At 41.1% G+C, this 27,269-nt stretch overlaps 1 protein-coding gene across 2 annotated transcripts in view; it reads right to left on the bottom strand.

Annotated features, from left to right (window-relative positions):
- Positions 1 to 27,269, bottom strand: part of SAMD4A (sterile alpha motif domain containing 4A) — a 207,193-nt gene that overhangs the window by 174,629 nt on the left and 5,295 nt on the right. The window lies entirely within an intron of this gene.

Raw genomic sequence — 27,269 nt, 5'->3', positions numbered from 1 at the left:
CACACACACACACACACACACACACACACACACACACACACACACACCCGTCCTTGAAGATCTAACTGACTCAGAGAATTCCTGAAAACGGGACTCACTTGCTCAGTCATAGAGTTGGCTATAAGCCAAAGACCTGTATAACCATTTAAAAGAATCAATTTCACAGGCTAATGGGCATGATGGGAGCCAGAGGTATGCACACGGGACTCCAGACAGAGCTGGGCGCCGTAAGCTTTGTAAACGCTAGCACTGATCAGTGTCTGCTAGTTGGAAGCAAGACGTAGCTGTCATTAAATCACCTGAGTACATTCATATCAGAGCTAAAAACTCCTATTCACACAACTGCCTAAATTATACCTAGTCTACAGTGTTTTCAGGTTTAATTATCTTTGAAAAGCCAATAAAACGTAAGATATAAGTAAAACAATGACATTTTCAGGTAGTAATGGTGCTGCAACCAGTTTTATTTAGTCTTAAATAAATCACAAGGTTTCTTTACCAACTATGTCTCGGCAATTGGGAACCAACCATGGTCCTAAAAGATGCTACAAGTTAAAGGAAAGCCCAAAAGTCTTAGATAGTGTATAAGATGAGCCAGCCTGGCCTCTCCCTCCCACAGCCCCAGCCAAGGTCATGCTTGTCACATGGCCCTGCCCACCCCCTCATCCAGGATGATGACATTGGAGTGGGCACCCGAGTAAAGGGAACAACTCTATAAATAGCCAGGGACCAACACCATGTTCCTCAAGCCCTCATGTGCGAACAAATCACCAGGAGGTCTTGTTAAAATGCGAATTCAGATTTGGGGTGGGGTCTGAGAGTCTGCATTGCTACAAGATTGCAGGGGATGTCCCTGCTGCCGGTCCTCAGTCTGCACTTGCCGTAACATGGACCTAAACATTTAGCCTGACAAACACAATGAAGGGAAAGAGAAAGCGAGAACGTAGCTGTCTTGAGTCCCAAAAAAGCCTCCCAATTCTAGCTCCCCTGAGGTTGGGAAGGTTCCTGACCATGGAAGTCTCACATCACTCTCCCGAGAACATATTCACATACTTGCACCAAACTCTAGCTCATGATGGTTTCTGTTCCATGCAACCAGAAGAGGCTTGACTAGAACAGACACAAAGGGAAGTATCTTCATCCCTGAAAGCCACTGTCTGTGCCATTCTGTTTTGTTTCTAAAAGGGCAGGCTTCTAGCAATAGGCAAACATGTTATTTTGGTTTAAAAAAATGCAGCAGCACATGGATGTGCTTCCTCTTTGAACAGCGATTTCTCACTTAACCCTAAAGGAATGGTCCAGCCCTGGAAAGATGTTCCAAGTAAAGAGGGTACTGATTCCATGGTGACCTAATCTATGGCCAACCGTGCCACCCACCCGCTAAATCACAAGCCCTCCCTGGGCCCAGCTGAGACTCACCGAGAGAAGACTGGAAGTCTGTGGTATGACCTGGATCTCAGGATCCTGCTTTCTCTGTTTTGCTTTTCCCTTTGTTCCTACATGGTTTTTGCTTGATGTTCTCCCCACCATTACTGCCAGATGTCTTTTGAGTTTTCTTCTTTACCCAATAACCTGGAACTGTCATCTTATCCCAAAGTCTTTAAGTCCCTTTAGCCAGACTAGCTTTCCAACCCCAGTGCTCACGCATCAGTTCCTATGGATAGTGATGTCAGAGTATCCCAAAAGTCAGACTTTTTTCTCCAGGTCATAAGCCCTGGTTTCTGCCTAAAATAGCAACTCTAAACCCAGATATGAGATTCAACTGAAAAGTGCTTCATAATTCTAACACTGAGGGCTACAGGGGAGACTTTGGCCATGAAGTCCACTATTTAACCTAAACAAAGTCCCCTAACCAAACACTCTTAACCCCTCTGCTGTATCTAAGACAAGTGATACCTCTCAGATTCACATGAAAATAAAAATATTTGTACAGTGAGCCTTGTAACTTTATGCTTTAAACTATAAAAATTTTGCCAGGTTTCTGTTGAGGATCATATCCCTTTTTTGCTCCTAGTCTGATTTTTCATCCCCATCCAAATATGAGCAAATCAGCAAGGACAAAGGAGAAGTTAGAGGGAAACAGGAGACTAACGCCAAACATAAATCAATAATGTGACTGTGACAATAATACGAGCGATACCATTTATTTATAATCTGAACTCTACCTACTTCCATAAAGGATTTAAAATGGCTTAAAATAAACACATGTACAGGATCACTGAAATAAAGAAAAGAAGAGCTAATCCACATGGAAGAAAGAGATAACTACCAGGAAATGGAGACGAGAGTTATTGTAATGAAGCACTAATTTTGGCTCTGAGCTTAGGAAACCAAAGCTAAAAAGGGAACATGATAGGTTATGAATTCTCAATTTCGTAAACGTGGAAGCAGATGGATTTGTCGGAAGGAACGTCCATTTTCTACTGCTGAACTCAAAGAGGAATTTATGACATAGTCCCTCCATAAAATAAGTTAGAAATAAGGAACGGTGATTTTGGCTGAAGCCAGGTGGCCATTTCTTCCTTTGACTGTTGGCTGAAGCCAAAGGCCAGATACTGAAATGCAGCTCAGTAAAGGCATATCTGTGCATGGCTGGTTAACATAGTCCAGGCAAGCTATTTACTGGTGCTACTATGATAAAATGGAAGCTCTTTGAGAACCTATAGTAACTCGTGACTAACCTGCCCCGCAAGCTGTCTTCCTCAACGGACGATTAAGATTGCTGGAGCATTTCAAGTGCAGCATACAGGTACTATCAGCTGATGTTCTGTTAGGGAAATGAAGGGTCCTGACCTGAATTCTTACCAGAAAAGGGGCTCTCACCTTCTGCAATGGCTCCTACAGGCAAGAGCCCTATTATTTTTCAGTAACAAGCTTTTAATAAGCTTTACATGCTAAACAGTTACCTGAGAAATACCATCCCACCGTTCTGGACGACGAAGAGAAACAATTTTAATGTAGAAAGTTAAGGGCAGGGGTTATCTCGTGGCTAACTCAATCACAAAAGCACCACAGCGTGGTTCCAGCAGAATAACAAATTCTGAGAGAGAATATATCCTGTTGACAATTCACCAGATTCCAAGCAGCTAGATCTATTGAAATACTAGAAATACTTCATCATAAAGATCTTATAGGAGCAAACATAAAAAGAAAAACAAAAGCAACAACCACCACCACAAAACCCCGGAAAACGTCTTCCAAAGATCCTAATTTCAGGTGTGAGGCATTCAATGCCAAAACATTATTTCATAAGTAGCTGCTTCATAAGCCCAGACCTTCTGGGTTTATGACAGTGACATACACACAAGAGGGGCCTGGCTTCCCTTTGGTCTGGCAGAAACCAGGCATCTGACTTGCCTAAATAGAGAAAAAGAACATTTAGCTATAATTTAAAAAGGAGAAAGACCAAAGCACAGCTTTGCTTCCTGTATTTTAAAACTGAAATTTGATCTGCCCAAAGGTTGTTATTACTCACTGCAGTTGGGCATTAGGAAATGATGTGGTACAAGGTTGGGAGCAGAATTAAAAGTAGGATTAATGATCTGGGAATATGCAGGAATATGTGTCTCTTCTCTCCAAGTTCCAAGACTGCAAGTTCATAAATTCTCCTGAAAGTTTCCTTTCAGATAGAGAGATCCAGTGTTTTAAAAGAAAAGAGGCACACAATTTCAAGAGAATGTCCATCCAGCCTACTAATCTGTAACCTGAGGAGTAACCAGAAGGAACTATATCAGAAAAATTTAGGGATAGTATTACTATTGTCACTAATGATATCGAGAAATTTGTATATTGCTTTGCAGTTTACAAAATACTCTATATTTTCATCGATAGTATTATTTAGCTCTTACAGTAACACTTTGAATCAATTATGGTATTTTCTCCACTGGATAGATGAGAAGATTAAGACAAGTCAACTAACCTGTCCAAGATCATATAAACAGAGAAACAGCTGGGCCAGAACTAAAACTCAGCTCTTCTAATTCCAATGTTTTTTCATAGGAATAATAGAGCCCATTTCTCTTGATACAGTCTAAGCAGTATAGTATTAAAAAAAAATCTCATAGAGCAGAGAAAAAAAATTATCATGCAAACTTGGTAGTCTCTATCTTACCTACAGGTTTTTTTTTTTTAAACTCCAAAACTTAAGTGCTGAGATTATTTACAATATATGGTCCTAGTAGGTAAAAATGTAGTCTGTTCCTATCATAAACATCTAACAGGCTGCCTTTACGTTGGGTTATATGTCCTCATTTGAGTCCTCACTGTCTATTACTCCAGACAGGGCAATTTGACAATAAGAATTAAAAGTCTTAAAAACAGGTATACTGTTTGGGAATGTCTATCAAAAATTTAAACACGCACCACCGCAGCCATTCCTATTCTAGGAGTTTATGCTAAAGAAATCAGGCTAACAGGGGCGCCTGGGTGGCTCAGTCCAATGGACATCTGCCTTCAGCCTCAGGGCAGGATCCCAGGGTCCTGGGATCAAGCCCCGAATCGAATCGGGCTCCCTGCTTGGTGGGAAGTCTCCCTCTCCCTCTGCTCCTCCTCCTGGCTTGTACCCTCTAGCGCTCGCTCTCTCTCTCACTTGCTCTCTCAAATGAATAAATAAAACCTTTAAAAAAAAAAGAAATCAGGCTAACTTCACAAAACTGTAAGAAACAGGATGCTCCTGATAGTGTTGTTTATATCAGATTACAGTTTACCTGCTTTTTCTCTACTTTCTATTTCTTTCTTTCTTTCTCTTTCTTTCTTTTCTTTCTCTTTCTTTCTTTCTTTCTTTCTTTCTTTCTTTCTTTCTTTCTTTCTTTCTTCCTTCCTTCCTTCCTTCCTTCCTTCCTTTCTTCCTTTCCTTCTTTCTTTCTTTCTTTCTTTCTTTCTTTCCCATTTTAGGCTTTCTCTTTTCCTAGCATGTTCTTGCACTGAAATAAGGAATAAGCTGGAACATATTCCATTCAACAATCTTTGTTCTATGGAAAAGAATTAAAAGTTTAAAGGTAAACACAGAGACCGACCTAAAAAATCCAACTGAACTTCATGTATCTAGCAAAACCTTCTCCTAGGTAGTCTAACAAACACTCAGACTGTGTCTCCGGGACAAGATTAATCTACCTGTCTCTTTATTCCCTTTGTAGAGAAGCGCATCTTCCAAGACAGAGCTCACTGTCTTTCTAGGTTAAGTGTGACTTATCTATCCTTCCTTCTCTAAAGTGCTTTGTTGAGGCCAGGGGTCACAAACTCAAATGTCTACAGATATCAGGCAGAAGCCATGTGGGTTTAAGACTACAATAGGGAGTGGTGGGGATTGAGGCAAAATGAAGAGTTCCTACCTGTCTAAAGGGGCAGCTCCTACTAAACTTAGCAGATTGTTCCCAATGCATGTTCAGTGCTGCCAAATTTTCCATTTGTCAAAAGAAATATGAGACTCAGACTTTGATGTGAATCTACCCAAAGGCACCATAGTTTGCCATTTGTTGGTATTTAAAAGAAAACACTGTGTGAACCAAACAAAACATTTCTGCATGGGGCTCCCCTTCACAATATCTGATTTAGAGGTTAGTCCACAAGCAAAAAAAATCCTAACAAATGAAGCACCCTAGTTAACCCTTCAAATGAACACATGAATGCTAGGGACAAGGAAGGTCACTTTTCTTAACTTGAAGATTTTCCCCACTGTCTAGATATTCTCCATTTGCCCCTCCAGATCCACTCTCCTCCACTTTGCACCCTGATCTCCACCACTTTGCCCCAGGAGTCTACTCTCCTGAGACTACATCTCTTGGTTCCATGCTTTCTGGGGTCCATTTGGGTCATCCAATGGAATGGCCAGTAAGAAACTGAATGGAGGGAAGAGACAGAGGTGGCAATATTTCCCCCTGGCTCCTGCCCTCCTGGGCTGCTTTGGCAGTGACTGCAATCTTTGCCTGAAGGCCACAGCTCCTGTCAGGGGTAATGACATTCTGTTGTTGTTAACTCTTAAGATACTTGTGGATTTCCCTGACCCCTGCCTACATCTTTGTTAGTAGTCACTTTATTTCCTCCTTTTCCCTTTCAAGGGAACCACGTCTTTCCCGCCAGGACCTGCCCAATCCATCTTCTCAGGCCACATACCATGATCTAGTTATGATATTCAACAGACAAGATCAAGATCCCTTCCTTCCAGACCTGTGAATCTAATTCCATAGAGGAGAGACATCCGCTACTAAAGCTACCTTGACACCATTCTTTTTCTTGAAAAAAATATTATTTCTTGAATCTTACAGGAACTTTAGTTTCTAAATCATAGTTCTGAATTATGAAAACCTTTAGATTAGCAGTCCCACTCTTAACCTGTTAACAGAGAAGGCAAAAACCAGTATCTTCCCGCTAAAAATACAATTTGAAAATCATACAGCCTCATGGGGCAAAGATTTTTTTTCTTCTATCTTCCTAAAATGTCCACATAAGATAGTTAACAACTCTTAAATAATATTGAATGAGATGTGCCCCTAAAATACATTATATTGAAGCTCTTCTTCCCACTTAACCCCATTAAACACTTTTAAGTGTTCTGCTTAATCCAATTGTCCAAATATCCAAGTATCATACACTATAGTCTATATTAAGAAGGACATCAGACTGTCCCTCTACTCCTTTTAACATTGCTCCTTGACTCCTTGTATTGTAGTATGGAATGTAAAGATTTTGGTCCACATTACGAGCTTTTTAGTTCCATCAATCATTTATTCAATAAATATATTTTCCTTCTGTCTATTTATCCATCTATCTATCTATTGATATTGAGCACATACTATGTATTCATTTTGACTCTATAGCCATGAACATATGAGAGGACTTCAACATCTGTAGTATTGTGTACTTACAGGACAATAAGTAATGCTCTAGTGGAGAGGTGTTCAAACGTGAGCTGGGAGGGGTCTGCTAAGTCAGTCGGTAGGGCTAACGAGGCTGGACATCCGAAGTGACCTTTGTGTTGGGACACGAAGGATGAGAGAGACGCTGTCAGATAGAGGAGAGGAAAGTATTCCAGATGGATGGGAAAGCATGTGCAAAACACCAGAAGAGCTGACAGGGGCAAGTTTCACAAGTTGGTATCTCTAATACTGAATACAGCTCATAGCACAGAGTAGGTTTTTTTAAATGAATGAACAAAGTGGGATTCCACATGCAAAAATTCTACCGTCTTCATTATTGGGTTCTTACGCCTTCCTTTCCTTAAGCTTCCCCTTCTGCTGTCGTTTTCCATATGTAACCAATTCTGTCTTGTTATTTCTGCTTATCATTTTACCTCTAACAAGGAGAAACTGCATGTGGTCTGCATACTTCAAAGTTCCTGATTACACTAGCATTTTAAAAAGTAACACTTTTGTTCTGTGGATTATGCAGATAATATATGCTAATATGGGCCTAGAGAAATCAAAATGAGCACATCCAGCCCTGCCAAGAGCGGGAAGGGGTGTGGATTATGGGAGACTTTCACTTTCTCTCACTTTTCTATACGTCTCTACTATAAATCGCTGAAAACCTATTCTCTCTCTCTATTTTTTTTTACAGCAACCATGTTTTACTTTGTAATAGAAGAGGCAAAGACATTTTCTCAGAGTAGGTAGGCACATGAGTCATCTTGGTGTATATGACCTGGCGTAGAAATTTCAGTAAGTGCCACAGAAGAACTCCCATCGGGGCAAGGGCGCCAGTAATCCCACTGCCCATGTAATTCCCCGATCGCTCATCCTCCCACGGCTCACGATGGGCCACATCTAAGGAAAGCCTCTCTCTCCACTGCCTGAGAAAGTACCTCTATGAAAGAGAATCTGCACGCTGGAACTCTCCATTTAAAGATGTTGTGTTTTAAAAACACCAAATATACTTGTTAAAATGTACATTTAAATCAGCTCAAGAAATACACATATTGGTTCAGGTGCCCTCTTGTTTAGATGCTCACCATTTCATCCATTTCTTAAGCCCCAAAACCAAGCATGTAAAAAATAATTTTACATTGGGCAAAGATTGTATTTTACCAGATATTATTTCTCCTGAAACCATTTTCTCTTTCCCTCTTGTGCTTGCCCCTTAAGATACCTAGAAAGTAAATGCCATCTCCTACATTGCCAGTTTTGGGTTTTTTTTTTTAATTTTTTTCCTCTAAAAGAAGAATAGAAAAACATGACTTGTTACTGTAATTCACTTAAGACCCATTCTGGCTAATGCAAGAAATACCTGATGGATGGAGAAAAGAAAAATGATTGTGAAACCAGTCACAGATATGAAATACAATGAAAATCCCAGAATACAAAATTGCTAATAATCAGAATTACTTAATAATGAAGAAATTAATTAGATTCTCCAGAGAGCAAGAATAATAATTATGACTAGAAGTATAAAAACATAAACATCTAAAATTATAGAAAACCGAAATTTTCAGTAACAGAGAAAGGGTTAAATAAATTATGTATCATCCAAACAATGAAATGGTATGCATCCATTATAAACTACATATTCAGAATGGCATACTATTGATAACTATTGAAGCTGAATGTCAGGTATCTAGGAATTTATCACATTATTCTATTTTTATGCTTAAATTTTCCATAAAATGTTTTATATAAATACGGTTTCTAAAACTATTTAGTGACACAGGAAAATGCTCATGATATAACATTAAGCTAAACGGGTGAGGACAGTAAAATACAAACTATAGAAAGTACGTAATTTTAATTTTGTAAAAAAACATACATACACACAGAAAAGACAACCTAGAAGGAAATGCTCTAAAACGATAGCAATGCGTGGCTCTGGATAGCAGATCGATGATAATTCTTATTTTCTTCTTTTACTTTTCCATATTTAAAAATGTCTTAACGATGAATAGATTTTACTTTTATAATTAGCAAAATGACGGGGAAGAATTCATATTTGGGGAAGGAAAGAAGACAAGAGAGTACAGTGCAGCTCAGGAGAATGAGCTGCCTACACATAATGGATTCTTAGACTCTGCATGAGATCAAAGGAAGACCCAATCAAGTTGACCATCTGAAAGGAGCTTACAAGCCGCTTGAGGAGATCACTTCAACATAAAAAGATACGTAATGCTACCAGGCTGAAGACATGTGTTGAACGAGGCGCTCTTACAAGTGCTACCGTAGTTTAAAAAAAAAAAGGTCACAGAGTCTAGTGGTTGAGGAATGATGACCTCACAAGGCTCCCCGAGACCGGGCTCTGATGGACGAGTGGGATTTATAGAAGGGGGGATGGAAGGGACTTGGAGGAAGAGGGATAAGTTTGAGTTTAAGGCATACATGGGGCAAGAGAAAATGTGGAACACACAGCAAATCATTTTGGCTGAATCAGGGTTCATGCAGACTAGTGAGAAATGGAGCTGCCAAATTGGTTAGAATGAAGGATTTCAACCTCATCAGACTCCATGCCCCTTTTGTAATCTTGTAATGAAAATCACAGATAATATAATCTAAGCTACACATAATTCTAGGAAATCAATGTTATGGCCTGTGATATAAAAAAGAAATAAAAGGAAAATAATTTATAACTGTGTAACATACATTATGATATGTACACTTTCAGGCACAAGATCTCTAGAAGACATAATGAAGTGGCCGGATCCTTGTCCCTATACAATCATCACGATGCAAAGCTACCATGACTTGGTGCCAACATGGGAAGCAATTCTTGGCCAAGTCTCAAAGCAAATAGAATACGCACTTCCATCTACTTAAATTGTGCAAAAAAACACCCTTTGCTTACACAGTTGGCTGTAGGCTCTGATAATCATCAATAGGGCTTTTCGTGTCTCTTGCCTGGTGGACATTTGAATGTCAAGGAGGATGTAGGGCAATTCTCCGGTGTGGGCGACTGCCCTGTGCATTGCAAGGCTTGTAGCATCATCGGCCCCGCCCATTAAATGCCACTAGTAAATCACCCCTTTATGTTGTGAAAACCAACAACATCCCACAAATTTCTCAAGTACCTCCCAGAGACCACAACCAGTATTGCTGAGAACCACTGGGGCAGAATCAGCATTTCTTGCTGGGGGTACCACTGGCATTCTGGGCAGGACAATTTCTCTTGGGCATGGCTCTCTCCTGCATTGTAGGATGCTGGGTATCCGGGGCTAAAAATCCAGTCATGGTGATAACCAGAAAAACAGCCCCTCATCCATTCTCTCTGGGGTGTTACCCTTCTGCCTTTGAAAGAAACTAACTCAGATCTTGGAAGATCTGAATGACAAGTTACACAACTGAGTGAAAGAGATGCATCTATGATTCATCTGTCAAAGAAATTAAGTTCAGAATCATGTGAACAGAAAATGAAAACTGTAATAAAAGTATCTGTGAATGCTTACTAACACTCGACTATCTATCAACCCCTAAGGTAGCCTTTGGTGACTTCTGGAAGGAGCTAGCTCCTACAAAGCCTGTCACCTGGGAGTCTGGGAAGTACCATGTTCAAGAGTTGACCACATTTGGGTTTTCATGCCATTCAAGTGGGAAGGTCAGCTTGGAGTGAGGCATGAAAAGAATGTGGTGTGACTCCTTCGAGAGACTCAGCACAGCTGACGGAGTGGTCATGACATGGCTAGGGGAGAGGAAGGGGGGCGACTCAAAGACACTCGGGAGAAAGAAAAGGGAAGACAAACCTGCCTTACCAGTGTCTTCCCACCTTTTATAACCCAGGCCCTTTTCAAATAGACATTTTTAAGAACTGTCTACTTAACTTTCTTTATTTTTCTTCATAGCACTTTCCACCACCCACAGTGTCAACCACACCACAGGCATGGAAATATTCAGTGAAATAATTAATTCAACAAATATTTATTGCATGCCTGCAATATTTGATGTTCTTTTTCTGATGCTGGGGAAAGGCAGTCAACAAAACTGATAACACCCTTCTTTCCTGGGCTTTACATTCTAGTGGGGCGGGGTTCAGATGACAAACAGATAAGTAATGTAACACATCTTACAGTGATGAACATGATGCCTAAAATAAATCAGGGTAAGGGGTTTAAAGAAGGTGGTCAGAAAGGCTTCCCTGAGGAGAATATAAAGACCTGAAGGATGTAAAGAAGTGATTTGTGCAGACATCTAGGAAAAGAGCAATCAGAGGGAACTCCTGTCTTATTTGAAAACTAAAGTTTAAGATATATCATGATTAAAACAAAATCAAAGGAATGGAATTTGTTTTTAAATGAAGGGAAATGCTATGCCTTGCATACAGCTGTACCTTCATCTTCTAACATGGTATGTGTTCCTTCCCATAAAAAACATAGTTCTCAATAGACACGAAATAAAAATTTTGAATAAATGAATGACACAAGCCACCTTATTACCGCCTGGAAAGACATATGTCCTTCCCATATTGAGAATCACTGGCTCTAACTGATGTTAATATCATTTGGCCTCAAATAAATTTGCTTACAGTTGGGTCTTGCTACTTAAATTGGTAAAATAAGTTTGATGCAGAATAGATCAGGAAAATATCTACATGGAAAATCCAACATAAGTATCCATACTACATATGGTTATAAGATTCCCACATAGTGGAGTGAAGAAATGAAGCTTTTTGACCCAGCAGGTGTCTATGAATCAGAAAACCATCAGTTTTGATAGGCCCGTAGCTGTCATTGTTTCTATACATCTCTAGGCATTCCTGATAGATGAGCACATAAATTAGTCTGTCTTTAGAAAATTTCACACACAATAAATCATTGATCCATTTTAACCTTTGTCCCACCTCTAATGTGTCTTAAGTTGGCATAAAACAGACCAAACTCTAAAATGAGAACTTTCTAGGATAAAGTACTAATTTGAGCTCTTTGACATACTGTTCAGACAATGCAAATACAAAAATGTCTTGATTCTTGATATATAAGCTGTATACATTTTAATAACTTAAAACCTTCCTGAGAGGATTAAAGTAAAACTGAGCAGTTACCTCTTCCTTCCTTCTGGAAAACTAAATGACACCCCACAGGGGGAGAAAAAATAAGCTTTTGATAGAAATATCACTTGCTCTCAAAAATCGTTTTCCTACCAACAGGCTGCATCAAAATTTAACACTTCCCAGCATAGTCACACTATAAGAACGGACAGGAAAAAAAAACATATATAAGAAAGAGTGTTCATAAATTAGGAAGTAAAAACAGATGCCCCCATGGAAAAGGAGACAGAGAATAAAAACCACAACTGGACCATAAATATAGGGAAAAGTACCATCAAAGAAATGCACCTGAAAATAATAAGAGCCTATCAAAAAGAAGTCTTTTGTTTGTTTTTAACGATAGCCATTGTAGAAAAAAGTGTACAGAAGTCAATACTTAAATGTTCGTAGGAACGTTCATTGGGCCAAACTTTCAGAGAATGATATGGTTAACACACTATATACAAAATTTTAAGAGTGTGTGACCAGAAATTGCACTTAACAGGCAGAGATCCAAAGTAATAACCATGTTTTAGAGGATGTTTATCACAGCATTGCAAGCAACTGGAAATAACTTAAATGACCATGGAAGGCACAACCATACCGTGAAATGCTATACAGTCACTAAAAATATTGTTGTAAGACAATTCATGGCGATGCAGTAATATACGAATGACATATTCAGTTTAAACAGGCAGTTTAAATAGATTTTTTCACAGAACAGCACATAAACACATATATACTACTACAATATGTTAATGTGGTCCTAATTTTGTGTATGTGTGTAAACAAATTTATTTGTGTATTTGTGTTAGGAAAGAAGACGAAATGAATTCAATAAAAGGAAAAACAGGATCATAGGTGCTATTTATGTGATTTTCTCCCTTTTTCAATTTTTCTGTCATAGAAACACAATTCTTCCAAGAATGTTGTCTTTTTAAGAACTCTTCTACCCAATTCGCTAGTAGGTGCTATTTATGTGATTTTCTCCCTTTTTCAATTTTTCTGTCATAGAAACACAATTCTTCCAAGAATGTTGTCTTTTTAAGAACTCTTCTACCCAATTCGCTAGGATCTGATTTGCACAATTTGATAAATCGTTTCAGACACAGGAGAAAGTACACTTAATAAATTAACAGACTTCTCAGTAATAACTTTTGTGTCAAATTCCATCTCATCCATTTAATGCTTCTAATTCTCTATATTATAATCTGATCTAGTATAAATTTAGCTTGGAACATTTATTTTAATCAGAAAACATGTTAACAATTGTGTTGCCAAGCAATTGGGTAAAGGGCAGTAACTGAAAGATCTTCTATTTCAAGTAATTAAATCATACTAAAAGTTAAATAATAACACAAACATAATTATCTAGTTCATTCCATTGAACAAATTTTACTTTTAGTGCCCACTACGTGCTAAGCACTGTACTGATCATTAATTTGACAGAGACTTCTTCAGTGCTTTGGACCCGAGATAAAAGAAAACTCAAGTCTAGAGGGTTAATCTGAACAGTTGCCCCTAAGCCTGAAGCCCAGAACAGTTCCTCTGAAAAAAATTCCTCTGCTGCATAAAGAAGACCCTGAATGTTTTATCCCTCAGCTGCTATGTCTTATCTGTAAGCTTTCCAACTCCCGCATATGCAAGACACCCCACCCTAAACCCAAACCTCAACACTGAAATACAATTTGCCAAAGATGAAGTCAGTCTAGCACTTAATCACAATTCCGATGGTAAAATAATGCTGTGCTTTATTTGAATCACATTTCAGTGAAAGCAGGCCAACTGAAGCCACCTGTTACTTGCATAGACCTCTCTTTTAGCAGCTCAACAACAAAATACTATAAATATTCATTCTTTATGAAATTGCTCAAAGGTCACTTTGAAGGGGAAGGTTATCAATGGGACAGTTGGCAATAAACTGGCTGTATTTAAAGACTCCACATCTGCATTTTAAGGGGCACTGGTAATCGAGAACATTGTAATACACTATTACTACATGGTGGGGAAAATTAATGGAAAATATTACGAAGCGTATAATTTCTAAGACCATTGTATTTGATAATTTAACTGTGAACATCATAATCATTTAAAATTCTATAAAATACTATTTGCCCGAGCAGCCTGCACCTCTTTTCAAAAAGTTCACTGAATAATATCAGTGTTACAAATAACCTCCTTAACCTGCTGTAGCAACAGCCTGGATTTCCAACAGCTGTCAAAATAGATTCCAGTATCCATTCTACTCAAGTGTGTTAGGAGAAGATCTTAAAACTGTCAGGAGTGTCAGGAGGTGGGTAACTTAGTATAAAATGTAACCCAGCTGACTCCACCACCTACAGAGAAATGGAGAAAGCTTGAAGCAGCTCCAAGAGAAAAGATCATTCAAAGAGAGGAGATCAGGTCCAAGAACAGGTTAAATCCCAGCTCCATGCTCAGACACAATGGGTTTTATCTAAGAGGAGCTACAGACCAGAATTCTGAAAAGACACGTCATTCATTTCCCGGACAGAGGAGCACCTCCTAGGGGTCACTCGCCCTGCTGGTACCAGGGGCAATGCTCGTTTAGAGCAGAGTTGCCGGATGCAAGCAAATAAAAATACAGGACCCCCAGTTAACTCTGAATTGCAGATCCACCACAAAGAGTTCTTTAGCACTATACGTGCTCTAAGTATGCCCCCATGATTCAAAGGGTATCTGCAATTCAAAGTTAACTAACTGGACATCCTGTATTTTATCTGGCAGCCTACACAAAGGTCTTCAAACACAGGCCTTTCCCTCTGGGAGCCAATGTTCCAGGGCAGGATATTGATATAAAAAGGTAAACATTTTGAACTTTTTATTTTAAAAAATCTACTCTCCTACACATTTCACCAGGATTCACTAATTCTTCATCTTTGCCACCTTACATGTAACCGTTTGAGAGTAAGTTGCAGACATCAGGTTCCCTTAAGCCAAAAGACTTCAGTATGCATCTCCTAATAATAAGGACATCTTCTGATGTGACCAAGGTATAGTTTTATTAAGGAAATTTAAAATTGTATAATATTATCCCCATTATCCTCTATAATGGATAGAGTCCACATTCAAATTTCACCAACTGTCCCACTATCCTTTATGGCAATGTTTTTTTTCCCAATCTAGGCTCCAATCCAGAACCCCATGTTGCACTTAGCTGTCCCCTCTCTGTAGGTTTCCTTTACTCTGGAACAGTTCCTCAGCTAACACAGTAATTGCAATCCAGCATGCTAGGTGTTGAGCTGGTGGTGTGTAGAGGGGGTGTGGGAGCACCGGGGACCATGGGGCACCTCCTTCACTTGCCTTCACACACCCATATCCACTCCACCCAAGGACCATACCATAGCTGATGAACACCAACTTGCCGTTTTAACTCTCAAGGAGTTCAACAAAATATCCAAGCATTTCCTGTTTTACCTCTGCAAGTCTTAACCTCTCTCAACGAGAAGGGGGGAAAGTCTGAAAGAAATCCAACAGCAGCGATTCACCTCCAAATTATTTCTGTCTACAATACCATGAACTCAACATATACACACCACGATTATTTCCATGTAAACCACCGCAGCGTAAATACCAGAATCACACATGAGTTTCAAGTTCGACCTTACAGCTCACAATTTCGATATTTTAACTGTGCTCAGATCATCCGCAAGTACCACAGTAATCCGGAAAATGTGCTAACACAGCTCATTCTGCCACAAAAAGGAAATGTGAGAATAGGGAGGTTTTGTGAAAAACAAATGACAAGAAACGATTCTCCTTTTCCAACTAACATTTGTTTGGCAACAGGTAAAGGCGGAAGTAATATTAAAGGATAAAAAGCCAAGCATAATTATTTTCTTGTTTAGCTGAGTTATACAAAAATACGCAAAGATTTCCCGCTAAATGGTTTTAAGTTGGATAACAACTTTTATGAGGAGTCACTTCTTTAATAATAAAACAAAACAAAACAAAACCCAAACCGTAATTATCACAAATTTTTAAAGAATCCAGACCTGCCAATTAATGCATAGAGTCCCTGTGCCTTCAAAGACTTCATGAACACTCATACTGTAACATCTGCAGACAGAAGTACAATGGTCACAACACAGCATTTTAGGTAGTTTTCCCCAAAAGACATTCTTTAGCCCTGACATCTGAGACCTTCATACTCATAGAGAATGCACCCAGGGATCTAATCAATTAAAAGGATGAAAGTGGACACAAATGGAACTTGGACAAGTTACAGCCAGGCCAGGCTATGGGGACTGCAGGTCAGAGGCTCCAAGTCCTGACCAAATCATCAGAGTCAGGCGTTTTTCCAGGCCCAGAGGTGGCCAGTGTTCACCAAGAGAATCTTGCTAGGGAGCAAAAGCTCTGGAAAAAGAAGCCATGCTTATCTTTTCCTAGACCTTTTAAACACTCACATTCCTGAATTTTGTACCCCACCGTCTCAGTGAGTCCTTTGAGAATAATGCCAGCCTGCATTTGTATAATGTGCATCACATTACAAAGTCCTATCTGCATATATAATCCCGCTTGGTCCTGGTAGTAACCCTGTGGCTTTCAGAGGGTCAACTCCATTCACAGATGAGGAAACGGAAGTTCCAAATTTAAATAATGTTTACAAGGTGACACACTTCTAAATAAGGATGCCAAGACCCCAACCTGGGGCTTCTGTAACAGACTGAAAAGTGACAGTATCTATTTGTCTCATCTCATCTGGTCTTTATCACATACCTCTTGGTACCAGCACTGGGATTATCATCACGTCCCACTTTATTATTAAATCTTTTTGCAATTAGGTTTTCCTCACAACCAAGATGTAAACCCCTTGTGGACTAGGGCTAGGAGTTCAATTTCTTTGTACTCATTCACATTTCTTTCAACAAACACATACTGAGACCATCTAGGTGCCATGCACACTATTAGGTGCTGGTGGAGGAAAGTGAGGAAGACACAGCCTAGCCTGGAAGGTGGATGATGGCAACCCCCTGTGACTGGTGCGGTAAAGGAGGTACCTGCACGGTGCCAGCCAGCCGTAAGGGGTCGGGGGACACCCTCAGGAGGAGTCGTGCTTGGTCCACCACATCACCACGCAAAGGAACGCTTCACCAACCAGGGAATGAAATCCCTCCCGTAGGCACGGGGACAGTCATGAATAACACCTAGGTTTCTGCTGGGATTTAGAGTGACTCCAGAGTGGCCAAGTCAGATTCCCCAACAAGAGCACGTTATGGAACTGTGATGACGCTAAAATAAAGTCAAACCTTTCTACGCTGTAACTCTTTGGTATTTCAAAATATGAATGCCAGCCATCTTCCAATAAAAACAAATCTGTGCTTTACTATGAGTAAAGAAACGAAAAGGAGGGGGTTGTGGACATGACTTCGAGGAGACCAACCTGAGGAACAGCCTTTGCCACTCAGGTAAATAGAGCATCAAATAATCCTTGAATGGGGTGACCGTGGCAGCCATAGGAAAATGGCACGATACCAAGGCCTAGGTCATCGATGGTCAGAAAATGACCGAGGGTAACACCAGACCTTCCCCACTGGCAGGTACCCCCAGCTGACCTCAGTCTTCCCAAATCTTCAACAGCGGGGCTGGCATAAAGTCTGGCCCACCTCCTGAATTTTATGCTGTTAGAAAATGAAATAAGCAGGATTCACTCTTACACCAACTGTTAACATATGTTTTCCTAAACTAATCTTCAGAAATTTTCTACCATTTACCAACAATGGGAGAGCTTGTTTTAACTTACAGCCCTCAAGTTGGTGCTTTGCCCAATTCCAGATCCTAAGGAGATCCTGATCCAGCTCATCAATTGCTAGTTTGTCAACGTCAAGGATGCCATGAGCTATTAGATAACACATTCCTCATTCTTTCCTCTCTGCAGCCGGCAGAGCCTGTTTCCCTCTCCAAGTCCTGCCCGTTCATGCACAGGCGGCAGAAGCCTCCATTCCACAAGTCTTCCTTAAAGGAAGGAAAATGTCTGAATTGATGCTTTTCACTAATTAAAAAAAAAAAAAAAGCCAATGGGAAGAAGAGACCAAGCCATACCAAGCTATATAGGATTAAAATGAACAAGCCAAAAAGAATTCTTCCAACATTAGATTTCTAAAATGTTAGGGGGAAACCTATTAAAATTATCATTAAATATCCTTACATACTTTTAACTGCCAACATTTTTATTTACCTAAGAACTGGAAGAGCCCTGCAGCATTCAGGTGGTGGTGAGGACTCAACACGGGCTTTTGGATCAGAAACAACTCAGGGACCTTAGTTACCTTTCCAGCCACTCTCAACCTAAGCTCCCTCATCCAGAAAATGGAGATAAGATCTGCTTTGTGGATTTACATAATTTTGAAACCAGTTAATAAGCACTTACTATGTGCTAAACTCTGGGTCATAAGTACATTATCTAACTACTGCAATATAGTGTATTTAATTTTTACAACCATTAGTTCTGCTTCTTTGTCTCATTCATCTGTTCAATAACTGGAGATAACAGTTGTGTATATGTGTAGCTATCTGCACAGTGCCCGACACATAGAAAGTGCTTTTTAAAAAAAGAAAGAGGGGCGCCAGGTGGCTCAGTCAGTCAAGCTCTGCCTTCAGCTCAGGTCATGATCTCAGGGTCCTGGGACTGAGCCCCGCATCAGGCTCTCTGCTCAGTGGGGAGCCAGCTTTTCCCTCTGCCCCTCCTCCCACTTGTTCTCTCAACCTCTCTCTCTCTCTCAAATAAATAAAGTCTTTTTAAAAAATTTTAAAAAGAAAGAAAGGTAGCTATTACCCTACAAAGAATGTATCGTATGGTCACTTTTAGAACCACATGGAAAAAAAAAAACAAAAAAAGATTTGGAGATACAGATTGCAATTATGAGTTCTTTGCTAATAAATAACTGACACTCTCAGGGCTTTATCACTGCTCTTGCCTGACTCAAAAGAAATGAGATCCAATTCAGTTCGTTACATCTTTTCTTAAACAGGGTGGCCCTACTCATCATGGTGATCTAGCCTCACCTCACTGCCTACTTCAAAAAGAACAGAAAATCACTCTACGTATTTCTTAAACAAAAGCCACAAATCGGGGGCACCAACAGGCCAAGAAGTACAGAAGGAATCCACCGGAAAGAATCTGAAGAAGACTCTTAAGACCACCCCTCTTCATTCACTCATATTATTTCTCTCCCTTTCTCCTCTGGTCCCAACAGCTTTGTTTTCTTATCTTTATTCCTGATTCACCTAAGCCATAGGATCTTAAGGTTAGAAGGGACTTTGGAGATCGTCGAAGAGGTCACAGTTTCTTTTTTTAAAGAAACCCACAGGGTCCCTACAGTGAGGAAGCACGTGGAATAGTCTGGAAGTCAGACTGCTTGTTTCCTCCCTGACCGATGGAATAATGACAGTTCCTATCTCATTTCATAGGGTTGTTGGGATGCACACACGGGATAATGGATGCAAAGAATTCAGTAATGTGCAGGCACTCGGTAACCAGGAGCCGGTCTTACTGAGAAGCATTATTCGGTGCCCGGCACTGTTCTGAATGCTCGCCCACCCCTGCTGAAAGCCCAGCCACTGCCTCCTATGGCAGCTTAAGCCACTGTCTGGGAGCTCTAACCATCATGAAGTTTTCTGTACTTTGAGCTAAAGAACTTCAGCTTCTATATACTATCCTCTACACAGATACAGAATTAAAGCCCTCAACTCCAAGCCAGATTTTCAAGGGACCAATGACAGCTGTCACGTTCTCTGCCCACCTTTTTCTCCAGCCTAAATGTTCCCCTGGTTCTTCGAGGGCCCCACCATCCTCTTTCCTCTGGCCACATCCTCACCTGTCCATCTCCCTCAAAGTGTGCACCAGAACTGCTCCCCGGACTCAAGGGACAGCCTAACCGGCAGAGAAGACCTATTTCTGAAGACAATATTATTATATACTATATTATACATATAATGTATTATTAAAGGTTTCGTGGCTTTGGGGGCAACCGCATCATGCCATTATTCCTTCTAAACTCTAAGGCTACTAGAAGCCAGAAGTCCTTTTCTTGCGCGCTACCGCAGGGCCGGTAGTCTAGGGGATACGAATGTAGGCGCTCTGCTTACGGTGATTTAATAGTCATCCTGTTATATTCAAGTATGTGGCTCACGAATCTGTCATCAGGCCCCCAGCTATCCCTCTAGGTTCATCCGTGGATTTGAGAACTACACCTTCTCAGCGGGGCTTACACTGCAGTCCTTGTTGTAGCCACCAGCCTTGGGCGGGGATAACCTGACAGCGCTGTGCCTCAATTGTACCACTTTTCTCTAGCTTTCTGCCTTGTGGCTTCTCTGACACCACAGTGCAGGACCCTGGAAAAGGCTCAGCACTCACAATGTGCAAACCGGGGCGTGCAGAAACGTGGTACCCTGGGGCAGCCCTTGACCAAGGGCAGAGGGGAGCCATGGATAAATGCCACCTTGTCTATCCCTTCTGAGGCACACTCAGCGGCGGTGAAGCTGGATAACACAAGCCTGTGTTGGCTTTCCTTCCTTCTGTTTCTCTCCGCAGTACCCTCTCCTGTCCCTGGGATCAGTGCCCTAAATAAACTACCTGACCGCCAGCCCCTGCCTAGGGCTCTGCTTTCTTGGGGACCCCAGGCTAAGTCACACGTCAACACAAATAATGATGTAGCTAGAACACGTGAGCTCCGAGGAAGAGCACCAAAGTGCCCCCCTTAAGGCTGACAGAGGCCAGAGCCAGGCCTGCCTGTCAGTGAAGCCACTCTAAGGCCACACAGCTAGACTCTGATCCAGCCTCCACATCTCCATTTTATTCAGCAGGAAACAAGGGGATTTGTCAAAGGCTGTGCTAAAATTCAGAGAGGGGATGGCTACCAGAATTCCTGTGATGTGCCTAGAATACAGAAGTCTCTTCTATGCTATCTCACTTCCTTTCCCCTTCTCCCAGCAAAAAGGAAATGACACTCGTTCTCCATGACCCATTCTTCCCCTTCTTAGGAAAACAAGGCCACTTCCTATTTCCTCATCCAAAGGCTCTCAAATCAAGTTTCAGTTACTCTTCTGGTATCTGACGCAAGATTAGTGTTAACTTCACAGGTCCCTGCACAGAACCTACTTTCTCCCTGCTTTCTTCTTTTACAAACTGAGACAATGTTATTTCTCGAGGTTGTCATGACTCGCCTATTCCTTTATGGCTCTTCAGAAATTCAGAAGTGGTTCAGCATTGCCATTTTAGTCACACATTTCCATCACGTATTGGGCGCACATCCTCACACAGACAGAAATGTATACAATGAAAGTCAATGTTCTATATGTATTTATGCTGCACACACAAACACTTGACTTCTACTGACAGATCAGGATGAGCTGCCTCAGAAATTCCGATGATTGTGCTGTATGGGAGTACGCTGGGGAAGTAGGAAGAGATCTCTCCCATCCGGTCTCTGGAATTAACACTCCTGCTCTCTCTAGCTCAACTTTACAGCCCATAGCATCAGCAAAAAACGAATCTCTCCTGGAGCCTCATTTTCCATGGGACACTGATCATTAGAATGCCTAGAAATTCCAGCAGGGGCACCTCGAAAAAGCTCAGGGAAATGCTACAACAGAGCCCAGCGCGGCCTTCCTCAAACCCAGACTCATTTCGGGCTGGAAGAGACGGTTCGAATGCCTCTGAGCCAGGGGAAGAAATCACAGTGCTTGGACAGAGACGATTTTCAAACTGCTCTCCTTGGAGTTAGGGTTGGGGGGTGGGAAAGGGGAGGGGCATCCACTTCCCATAAGCTTTCATGTGAAGTTTCATTTGCAGCAAACAAAAATCTTCTGATACACATCTGTAACACTTGAAAGCCAGTGCACCAATTACCTCTAAATAATCTTCCACCTCTAATAAGTCTACGATCTTTCCACTCAAAGAGTGGTCCACAGACCTGCAGCAGCTGCAGCATCACCTGGGGCCTTATCCGAAACACAGACCTCCTCAATCAGAGTTTTCCGTTTAACAAGATCCCCAAGCAATTTGTGAGCACATTATATTTTGAGAACTAGTCCAAGTCACTTTTGTCTTTTCCTGCACCTATTCAAAATGTTTCTGCTGAACACGAGTTCTAATCCAAGTAACACATAAAAGTAACCTGCCGGAAAACATGCAATGGAAAAAAGACAGTCTCTTCAATAAATGGTGCTGGGAAAATTGGACAGCCACATGCAGAAGAATGAAACTCGACCATTCTCTAACACCATTCACAAAGATAAACTCAAAGTGGATGAAAGACCTCAATGTGAGACAGGAATCCATCAAAATCCTAGAGGAGAACATAAGCAGTAACCTCTCTGACATCACCCACAGCAACTTCTTTCAAGATACATCTCCAAAAGCTAGTGAAACAAAAGCAAAAATGAACTTTTGGGACGTCATCAAGATAAAAAGCTTCTGCACAGCAAAGGAAACAGTCAACAAAACAAAGAGGCGACCCACAGAACGGGAGAAGATATTTGCAAATGACACTACAGATAAAGGGCTGGTATCCAAGATCTATAAAGAACTTCTCAAACTCAACACCCAAAAAACAAATAATCAAGTCAAAAAGCGGGCAGAAGATATGAAAAGACACTTCTCTGAAGAAGACATACAAATGGCTAACAGACACATGAAAAAATGTTCATCATCATTAGCCATCAGGGAAATTCAGATCAAAATCACACTGAGATACCACCTTATGCCAGTCAGAATGGCAAAAATGAACAGGGAAAGAAACAACAAATGTCGGAGAGGCTGTGGAGAAAGGGGAACCTTCGTACACTGTTGGTGGGAATGCAAGTTGGTACAGCCACTTTGGAAAACAGTGTGGAGGTTCCTCAAAAATTTAAAAATAGAGCTACCCTATGACCCAGCAATTGCACTACTGGGTATTTACCCCAAAGACACAGATGTAGTGAAAAGGAGGGCCATATGCACCCAATGTTCATAGCAGCAATGTCCGCAATAGCCACACTGTGGAAAGAGCCGAGATGCCCTTCAACAGATGAATGGATAAAGAAGATGTGGTCCATATATACACTGGAATATGATGACTCAGCCATCAGAAAGGATGAATACCCAACTTTTGCATCAACGTGGATGGGACTGGAGGAGATTATGCTAAGTGAAATAAGTCAAGCAGAGAAAGTCAATTATCATATGGTTTCACTTATTTGTGGAACATAAGGAATAGCTGGAGGACATTAGGAGAAGGAAGGGAAAAATGAGGGGGGGGAATTGGAGGAAGAGGTGAACCACGAGAGACTATGGACTCTGAGAAACAAACAGGGTATTAGAGGGGAGGGGGGAGGAGGGATGGGTTAGCCCAGTGCTGTGTATTAAGGAGGGCACGTACTGCATGGAGCACTGGGTGTTATATGAAAACAATGGATCGTGGATCACCACATCAAAAACTAATGATGTATTATATGGTGACTAACAACATAATAAAATTAAAAAAAAAAAAAGTACCCTGGGAGGAGCCAAAAGAACTACTACTAAGTCTCATAATTTTATGGGTAATTTTAGGGATAAAAATATTAGCTGAGCAGGTGTTTCATTTTCCTACCTTTAAATGTTAGAATTCATTCCTGATGAACAATGGGCATCACGCTCCCCTACCTCTAACGTACTCATACTCACCCTTCAAAGGCCCAGGAAGCCTGCCCCTTTCGTGGCTCATGCACAGAATCCCCCTACATGTGTGGTTTCCTTAATAAAACTTGCGTTAGAGATACCACAAAAGCAAGGAGTGTGTGAGTCTTAAAGCGCTTGTTCAAATGACCCATTCAGGTTTACTCCTTCCACTCATAATTTCTTGGACTACCCAGCCCATCCTGTTCTCTCCCTCCCATTCAGCTCCAGGTCCGTTCTCTTGTGGGAACCCCAGTATTTAGTAACTGGATATGGTCTAACCGTTATATATACTGATGTCTGTTTTACCTCCACAACTCAAGTCTGAGTTCCTTGAGAAGAATCATTACACCTACTTCACCTTTTGACATGGACCTTGCTCTCTGCTCGGGTATTTGGTGAATGAATATGTCATGAGGAACTGGCTACCACGGTTTCTTACCCAGTGCTCTTTGCCAGGTACCAGTTGATGGTATCATCTACTGTGCAAAAAAAAAAAAAACCACTGAATCATTTGATTTTTTTTTCCCTAGTAAACCAAGACAAGGAAAACTGTATTACAATGTTGATATGTGGAGTGGGAGCAAATCCCTACAACTAGCTAAGGAGTCCCACAGAGTCACGTGCTCCTGCATAAAAGCAGGCGATTGCGTCCCAAAGCCCACGCCGGCTTTTGGAATACAGGCTTCAGAACAAGGCCCTGGCCTCAGACTAGCTCACCGAGAGGGAAAGCTCGGCTCTCATTCTGAAAGTTTTGCCTTCTTTGGGAGATTTCTGCCTCAGGCAGCTTCCACAGAAGCAAAAAATAGCTCAGAGGAGACATCTGATTCTGCATCCTAATCTATGAGAACTGGTGGAAGTCAGGAAGGCCTTGGAAGGAATGATTAGGAGGAAGGGAAAGGAAGGAACCGGCTAAAACTCAAAGCAATAGTTGTATTTAAAAAAGAAAGAAAGCACCACACCTTTCCTAGCAGGTGAGTTATACAGAGCAGTTCACTCAGAGATGCAAACGTCCAGATTTCTCCTCGGATCAAGGAAGAGAGGTATTTTGTCTTTTCTGGTGTTGTCACACTTCTCTTTAGAATCACACCTGTGCAGGATATACTGGGAAGTTTCCGGCTACTTCTCAAGTCCTTGTGACCCTCATTTCACCCTGCTTTGTTTATTGAAACGTAAACACACCAATTGGATTGCTGTTAAGTTTGTCCGCCTCTTACTCACTTTCACGGGACCTGTTTATAATACATACTCAGTTGCTGAAGCCCTTGAGCACCCAAGCTAAACAACCAAATCCAAGTTCTTCACAACAGAGGGCATAAATGTGCGTGACCTGCCACCCGTCATGCTAGACCAACCTACAGAAAATGACACCTTAAGTGGAAAGTGCTTCAGATATAAAGTCCTTATACATTTTGTTCAACAAAATGACTTCTGCTTTTCGCATTTACCAACTGAAGGGAAAAAAAGTGTTGACAAGTTATGTAGGAACAGCGGGCCAAGACTAAATTTTTTTAGGACCCAACATGATAAAGACTAGAAGAAAGCTGATGTGCAGAATATGGAGTGAGGTAGACTTGTATCTTTTCAAGGGGTCAAGTCATCTCCACTCTCTTCTTGATAATCCTTTAGAATAGAAGAGTTCCTGTCATCTACAAAAACATTATTTATATCAACTCCACATTCATTAGAGGCAATTCCAATAAATTAGAAGCAATTTTAAGCCTGAGCGTTAGAAGAGGTCCTCACTGGATTATTAACAAGTAACTTCTGGACAATAACGAGGTTTTATTAGCTCCATTTTACAGATGAGAAAACTGAGGCTCAGAAATTAATTGACCAGCCCACTCTGATTTCAAATCCATATTCTAAGAATCCTTTACGACATATGCCCTCCTATGGATATAAATAAACGCCCACCTGGACAATACCGTCTTTTCTTCTCCACATCAATCCTTTCTTCTCCCCCACAGATCAGTGCTGAGAGCAACAAAGCTGCCGGGAGCTGATGATGCCCCCAGGTGACCAAAATGGAAACTGAAATGAACCAAACTTTACCTCACTCCTCCCATTTTTGCCTCTCAGAGGATCCTGCAAATGCTAGAAGCTCTTTCCCAAAAGTGTACAAATACACACACACACATACACACACACCTTCCATCTTTTAACTCCTTTCCTAAAAGCCTTTTTGGGTTTTCTATCATCTCTGCAAGACTGAGTCCAAACACCTTAGCTGGCAAAATCCCGCACACCCACAGCTTCTGTTTCAACTTTAGCCTCTTAGAGGTCAGCATTCCGTACTCTTCTAGCCATTCTGAACTCACTATTTCCTGCACAGGCCCTTTAACAAGGCAACATTTTTTATCAAAGCTATCCCTTCTGCTTGAAAAATGCCTTCATGGGGCGCCTGGGTGGCTCAGTCGGTTAAGCGTCTGCCTTCGGCTCGGGTCGTGATCCCAGGGTCCTGGGATCGAGCCCCACGTTGGGCTCCCTGCTCCGTGGAGAGCCTGCTTCTCTCACTGCCTCTCTGCCTGTTTGTGCTCTCTCTCTCTCTGTCAGATAAATAAATAAAATCTTTAAAATAAAACAAAGAAAAATGCCTTCAAACCTACTCTCTACAATCCTTTGGACATACTGAACCAACTCCTATTTACCTTTCAAAATTCAACTCAAACATATCTCCTCTCCAGTAAAATGTTCTCTGACTCCCCCAGACAATTAGCTGCTAGGCTCACAATGCTCCCAGAAGCCCTCCCTCCACCCTTTTTTATTCCTGTATCTATGCTTCAGCACCTATGATACCGTATTAGTCATTTACTCAACACTGCGTATCCATGGACCAGGCTCTGGAATATAGTAAGGTACCTCTGTGTTCCCCGGTGCATTACACAGGGGCAGAAGAGCAGTAGGCAGTCGGAAAATGAATGTTGAATGAATAAGCAAAAGGAAGAACTACACACAAGATCTTCTCCAGTATCATCAGGAAAATCTCGATCTTTCTGCCTTCCTTTGACCCCATTTGTGATCTAAAAAAGCAACTCAGGGTACAGCATACCTACCCTATGGAAACCAAACACCATAAAAATCACAGAATCAACATCTTCACCCTCTAATGAAAGTAAATATGTACAGAGGTCCTTTTTCAATGTCCACAATTGGCTTTGTCTCAAGCACTGCCATTTCAGATAAACTTTTCTCTTATATTTAAATTATAAGTAAAGCAACAATCTTTTTGCCATTTATTTACTACATATACAATTGCCCCAGAAAGTATGCACTGTTTTGTAAGTCTTATGGATTGCACTTGTGAACCTTCATTTGTTACACTGTTTCCATTGCAAAAACATACTTTAAGTCCAAATGACAAAAGTCATGAATAAACAATGCCACACAACCTATTTCTCTTTAGGAAACTGCAAATAAAGTCAGTGGGTTCCATTTTTGCCATTTTTATGCATCAAAGGACCTATTAGCCCCAGAAACACTCACCCACAAACTGAGACTGGCCAGAAGTCTCAAGGTTAATCTGGGCTGGCGGCTAAAGTGCACTAATCTAGGATTTGAGGGTTCTGGAAACCAGCCTCTACTTAGGAAGCTGACCATTAGCAATACCCATTGACCAAATCTAGAGGGAAACACACACACACACACACACACACACACACACACACACACACACACA

Source organism: Callorhinus ursinus, unplaced genomic scaffold, assembly GCF_003265705.2.
Source record: "Callorhinus ursinus isolate GAN/ISIS: 27379988/994484 unplaced genomic scaffold, GSC_fseal_2.0 scaffold8, whole genome shotgun sequence".
Lineage (NCBI taxonomy): Eukaryota > Metazoa > Chordata > Mammalia > Carnivora > Otariidae > Callorhinus > Callorhinus ursinus.
The sequence above is the reverse complement of the archived record's forward strand: the minus strand, read 5'-3'. Positions and strand labels throughout refer to the sequence as shown.